Source organism: Ostrea edulis, chromosome 5 (genome assembly GCF_947568905.1).
Source record: "Ostrea edulis chromosome 5, xbOstEdul1.1, whole genome shotgun sequence".
In the NCBI taxonomy this organism is placed as follows: Eukaryota; Metazoa; Mollusca; class Bivalvia; order Ostreida; family Ostreidae; genus Ostrea; species Ostrea edulis.
In genome coordinates, this window is record NC_079168.1 from 59,113,366 (window position 1) to 59,120,240 (window position 6,875).

The window sequence follows — 6,875 nt, forward strand, 5'->3', positions numbered from 1 at the left end:
TACTCTGGGCATGGGAATATACTGTCTGCTCAATATCTTGAGAACCCTTTGCTTGACAGACATCAAACTTGGTACACTGGTACATCCTAAGGAGTAGATGACCCCTATTGATTTTGATGTCACATGGTCAAGGGTCAAACTGCACATGGGAATATACTGACCACTCAATGTCTAGAGAACCCTTTGCTTGACAGACAGACAGACATCAAACTTGGTACACTGGTATATCTTTAGAAGAAGATGACCCCTATTGATTTTGAGGTCACATGGTCAAAGGTCAAGGGTAAAACTGGACATAGGAATATACTGTCCGATTAATATCTTGAGAACCCTTTGCTTGACAGACATCAAACTTGGTTTACTGGTACATCTTTAGAAGAAGATGGTCCCTATTGATTTTGAGGTCACATAGTCAAGGGTCAAACTGGACATTGGAAAATACTGTCTGCTCAATATCTTGAGAACCTTTTGCTTGACAGACATCAAACTTGGTACACTGGTACATCTTCAGGAGAAGATGACCCCTATTGATTTTTAGGTCATGTGGTCATGGGTCAAACTGGACATAGGAATATACTGTGCATTCAATATCTTGGGAACCCTCGACAGACATCAAATTTGGTACATCTTGAGGAGAAGATGACCCCTATTTATTATGAGGTCACATGGTCAAAAGTCAAGGGTTAAACTGGACATAGTAATATATTGTCTCCTGTATTTTAAGAACTATTTGCCTGATTGACACCAAACTTGGTACAGATTAAGGAGTTGATTACCCCTATTGATTTTTATGCCCCCCTTTGAAAAAGAGGGGGCATATTGTTTTGCACCTGTCGGTCGGTCGGTCTGTCTGTCGGTTGGTCGGTCGGTCTGTAGACCATGTGTTGTCCGCTCAATATCTTGAGAACCATTCACTTGATGATAATGATATTTCATATGTGGGTTAGTTATGAGTAGAAGAGGATCCTTATTGTTTTTCAGGTTCAAAGGTCAAGGGTCAATCTACTCTGGACATAGGAATATAATGTCCGCTCAATATCTTGAGAACCCTTTGCTTGAAAGACATCAAACTTGGCACACTGGTACATCCTAAGGAGTAGATGACCCCTATTGATTTTGAGGTCATATGGTCAAAGGTCAAGGGTTAAACTGGGCATAGGAATATACTGACCATTCAATGTCTAGAGAACCCTTTGCTTGACAGACATCAAACTTGGTACGCCAGTACATCTTCAGAAGAAGATGACCCCCATTGATTTTGAGGTCACATGGTCAAAGGTCAAGGGTCAAACTGGACATAGGAATATACTGTCCGTTCAATATCTCGAGAACCCTTTGCTTGACAGACATCAAACTTGATACACTGGTACATCTTCAAGAGAAGATGACCCCTATTGATTTTGAGGTCACATAGTCAAAGGTCAAACTTGACATGGGAATATACTGTCTGCTCCGTATCTTGAGAACCCTTTGCTTGACAGACATTAAACTTGGTACACTGGTACATCTTCAGGAGAAGATGACACCTATTGATTTTGAGGTCGCGTGGTCAAAGGTCAAGGGTTAAACTGTACATAGGAATATACTGTCCGCTCAACATCTTGAGAACCCTTTGCTTGACAGACATCAAACTTGGTACACTGGTACATCTTCAGGAGAAGATGACTACTAATTATTTTAAGGTCACATGGTCAAAAGTCAAGGGTCAAATTGGACATAGGAATATACTGTCCGTTCAATATCTTGAGAACCATTTGCTTGACAGACATCAAACTTGGTACACTGGTACATTTTCAGGAGATGATGACCCCTATTGATTTTTAGGTCACATGGTCAATCCACTCTTGACATAGGAAGATATTGTCTGCTCAATATTTTGAATTAATGATACTACTATCAAATAAACGATGTGTGTGTATAACCCATTTCAATTTTGCACCAGGGGGAGGGGGCATATGTGTTTTACAAACTTCTCTTGTTTATCTAAAACTCTTTGTAGTTCTCATGGTCAGTTATGCTGTTTACATTGTGGTGTCTGTGTAGTTCTCCGTGGTCAATTACACTGTTTATGTTGTGGTGTCTGTGTAACTTTGACAGTCAGTTACACTGTTTATATTGTGGTGTCTGTCTAACTCTGACAGTTACACTGTTTATATTGTGGTGTCTGTGTAACTCTGACAGTCAGTAACATTTTTAGCTCACCTGAGCTGAAAGCTCAAGTGAGCTTTTCTGATGGCCTGTTGTTTGTCTGTCTGTAAACATTTTACATTTTCAACTTCTTCTCCAGAACCACTGTGCCAATTTCAACCAAACTTAGCCAAAAACATCCTTGAGTGAAGGGCTTTCAAGTTTGTTCAAATGAAGGGCCATGTCCGTTTCAAAGGGGAGATAATCACAGAAATGGAAAATTAGGGTGGGGTCATTTAAAAATCTTCTCAAGAACCACTGGGGCCAGAGAAACTGAAATTTATATGAAAGCTTTCTGACATAGTGCAGATTCAAGTTAATTAAAATCATGGCACCCGGAGGTTGGATGGGACCACAATAGGGGATCAAAGTTTTACATACAAATATGTATGAAAAATCTTTTAAAATCTTCTTCTCAAGAACCAATGAACTAGAAGAGCTGAGATTTACGTGAAAGCTTCCTTAGTGCAGATTCAAGTTTGTTCAAAGTATGGCCCCCGGGATTAGGTTGGGGTCACAATAGGGGATGAAAGTTTTACATACAAATATCATGGGAAAATTTCTAAAAATCTTCTTCTGAAGAATCATTGCGCCAAAGAAGTTGACATTTACAATAAAGCTTTCTGACATAGTGCAGATTTCAGTTATGCTGTTTACATTGTGTTGTCTGTGTAGTTCTGCATGGTCAATTACACTGTGTATATTGTGGTGTCTGTGTAACTTTGACAGTCAGTTACACTGTTTATATTGTGATGTCTGTGTAACTCTGACAGTCCGTTACACTGTTTATATTGTGGTGTCTGTGTAACTCTGACAGTCAGTTACACTGTTTATATTGTGGTGTCTGTGTAACTCTGACAGTCAGTTACACTGTTTATATTGTGGTGTCTGTGTAACTCTGACAGTCAGTTACACTGTTTATATTGTGATGTCTGTGTAACTCTGGCAGTCAGTTACACTGTCAATATTGTGGTGTCTGTGTAACTCTGACAGTTACACTGTTTATATTGTGATGTCCGTGTAACTCTGACAGTCAGTTACACTGTCAATATTGTGGTGTCTGTGTAACTCTGACAGTTACACTGTTTATACTGTGGTGTCTGTGTAACTCTGACAGTCAGTTACACTGTTTATATTGTAGTGTCTGTGTAACTCTGTCAGTAACACTGTTTATATTGTGATGTCCGTGTAACTCTGACAGTCAGTTACACTGTCAATATTGTGGTGTCTGTGTAACTCTGACAGTTACACTGTTTATATTGTGGTGTCTGTGTAACTCTGACAGTCAGTTACACTGTTTATATTGTGGTGTCTGTGTAACTCTGACAGTCAGTTACACTGTTTATATTGTGGTGTCTGTGTAACTCTGACAGTCAGTTACACTGTCAATATTGTGGTGTCTGTGTAACTCTGACAGTTACACTGTTTATATTGTGGTGTCTGTGTAACTCTGACAGTCAGTTACACTGTTTATATTGTGGTGTCTGTGTAACTCTGACAGTCAGTTACACTGTCAATATTGTGGTGTCTGTGTAACTCTGACAGTTACACTGTTTATATTGTGGTGTCTGTGTAACTCTGACAGTTACACTGTTTATATTGTGGTGTCTGTGTAACTCTGACAATTACACTATTTATATTGTGATGTCTGTAACTCTGACAGTCAGTTACACTGTTTATATTGTGGTGTCTGTGTAACTCTGACAGTTACACTGTTTATATTGTGGTGTCTGTGTAACTCTGACAGTCAGTTACACTGTTTATATTGTGGTGTCTGTGTAACTCTGACAGTGAGTTACACTGTTTATATTATGGTGTCTGTGTAACTCTGACAGTTTTACTGTTTATATTGTGGTGTCTGTGTAACTCTGACAGTCAGTTACATTTTTTTTATATTGTGATGTCCGTGTATCTTTTACAGCTAGTTAAAAAGTTTTTTGCCTGTGTTGTCTGCAGCTCTCAAATACTTGATGATTTAACAGTCTGATGTGTTTTATAAAATCAGTATATGCGATACCACCCGAATATTATACCAATATAATTCACCATGTACCAGACAATATTGTTATGTTAAACCACTAGACATTGGTGTAGGTTGTACCAGACTTTGGTGTATGTTGTACCACCAGACATTGGTGTATGTTATACCAGACATTAGTGAATGTTGTACCAGACATTGGTGTATGTTATACCAGACATTAGTGAATGTTGTACCAGACATTAGTGTATGTTGTACCAGACATTGGTGTATATTGTACGAGGCATTAGTGTATGTTGTACCAGACATTGGTGTATGTTGTACCACCAGACATTGGTGTATGTTGTACCAGACATTAGTGAATGTTGTACCAGGCATTGGTGTATGTTGCATCAGACATTGGTGTATGTTGTACCAGACATTGGTGTATGTTGTACCAGACATTAGTGAATGTTGTACCAGACATTAGTGAATGTTGTACCAGACATTAGTGTATGTTGTACCACCAGACATTGGTGTATGTTGTACCAGACATTAGTGAATGTTGTACCAGGCATTGGTGTATGTTGCATCAGACATTGGTGTATGTTGTACCAGACATTAGTGAATGTTGTACCAGACATTAGTGAATGTTGTACCAGGCATTGGTGTATGTTGCATCAGACATTGGTGTATGTTGTACCAGACATTAGTGTATGTTGTACCACCAGACATTGGTGTATGTTGTACCAGACATTAGTGTATGTTGTACCAGACATTGGTGTATGTTGCATCAGACATTAGTGTATGTTGTACCAGACATTAGTGTATGTTGTACCAGACATTGGTGTATGTTGTACCAGACATTAGTGAATGTTGTACCAGACATTGGTGTATGTTGTACCAGACATTGGTGTATGTTGTACCAGACATTAGTGTATGTTGTACCACCAGACATTGGTGTATGTTGTACCAGACATTAGTGAATGTTGTACCAGACATTAGTGTATGTTGTACCAGACATTGGTGTATGTTGTACCAGACATTAGTGAATGCTGTACCAGACATTAGTGTATGTTGTACCAGACATTGGTGTATGTTGTACCAGACATTAGTGTATGTTGTACCAGACATTAGTGAATGTTGTACCAGACATTAGTGTATGTTGTACCAGACATTGGTGTATGTTGTACCAGACATTAGTGTATGTTGTACCAGATATTAGTGAATGTTGTACCAGACATTAGTGTATGTTGTACCAGACATCGGTGTATGTTGTACCAGACATCAGTGAATGTTGTACCAGACATTGGTGTATGTTGTACCAGACATTGGTGTATGTTGTACCAGACATTGGTGTATGTTGTACCAGACATTAGTGAATGTTGTACCAGACATTAGTGTATGTTGTACCACCAGACATTGGTGTATGTTGTACCAGACATTGGTGTATGTTGTACCAGACATTAGTGTATGTTGTACCAGACATTAGTGAATGTTGTACCAGACATTAGTGTATGTTGTACCAGACAATGGTGTATGTTGTACCAGACATTAGTGTATGTTGTACCACCAGACATTGGTGTATGTTATACCAGACATTAGTGTATGTTGTACCAGACATTGGTGTATGTTGTACCAGACATTAGTGAATGTTGTACCAGACATTGGTGTATGTTGTACCAGACATTAGTGTATGTTGTACCAGACATTGGTGTATGTTGTACCAGACATTAGTGTATGTTGTACCAGACATTACTGAATGTTGTACCAGACATTAGTGTATGTTGTACCAGATATTGGTTATGTTGTACCAGACATTGGTTATGTTGTACCAGACATTGGTGTATATTGTACCACCAGACATTGGTGTATGTTGTACCAGACATTAGTGAATGTTGTACCAGACATTAGTGAATGTTGTACCAGACATTAGTGTATGTTGTACCAGACATTAGTGTATGTTGTACCAGATATTGGTGTATGTTGTACCAGACATTATTGAATGTTGTACCAGACATTGGTGTATATTGTACCACCAGACATTGGTGTATGTTGTACCAGACATTAGTGTATGTTGTACCAGATATTGGTTATGTTGTACCAGACATTGGTTATGTTGTACCAGACATTGGTGTATATTGTACCACCAGACATTAGTGTATGTTGTACCAGACATTAGTGTATGTTGTACCAGATATTGGTGTATGTTGTACCAGACATTATTGAATGTTGTACCAGACATTGGTGTATGTTGTACCAGACATTGGTTATGTTGTACCAGACATTGGTGTATATTGTACCACCAGACATTGGTGTATGTTGTACCAGACATTGGTGTATATTGTACCACCAGACATTAGTGTATGTTGTACCAGACATTGGTGTATGTTGTACCAGACATTGGTGTATATTGTACCAGACATTGGTGTATGTTGTACCAGACATTGGTGTATGTTGTACCAGACATTATTGAATGTTGTACCAGACATTGGTGTATATTGTACCAGACATTGGTGTATGTTGTACCAGACATTGGTGTATATTGTACCAGACATTGGTGTATGTTGTAGCAGACATTAGTGAATGTTGTACCAGACATTGGTGTATGTTGTACCAGACATTGGTGTATATTGTACCAGACATTGGTGTATGTTGTACCAGACATTAGTGTATGTTACCATCAGATGACGGTTTTTAACACTTTTACTTGATAAAGACGAAGTCGTAA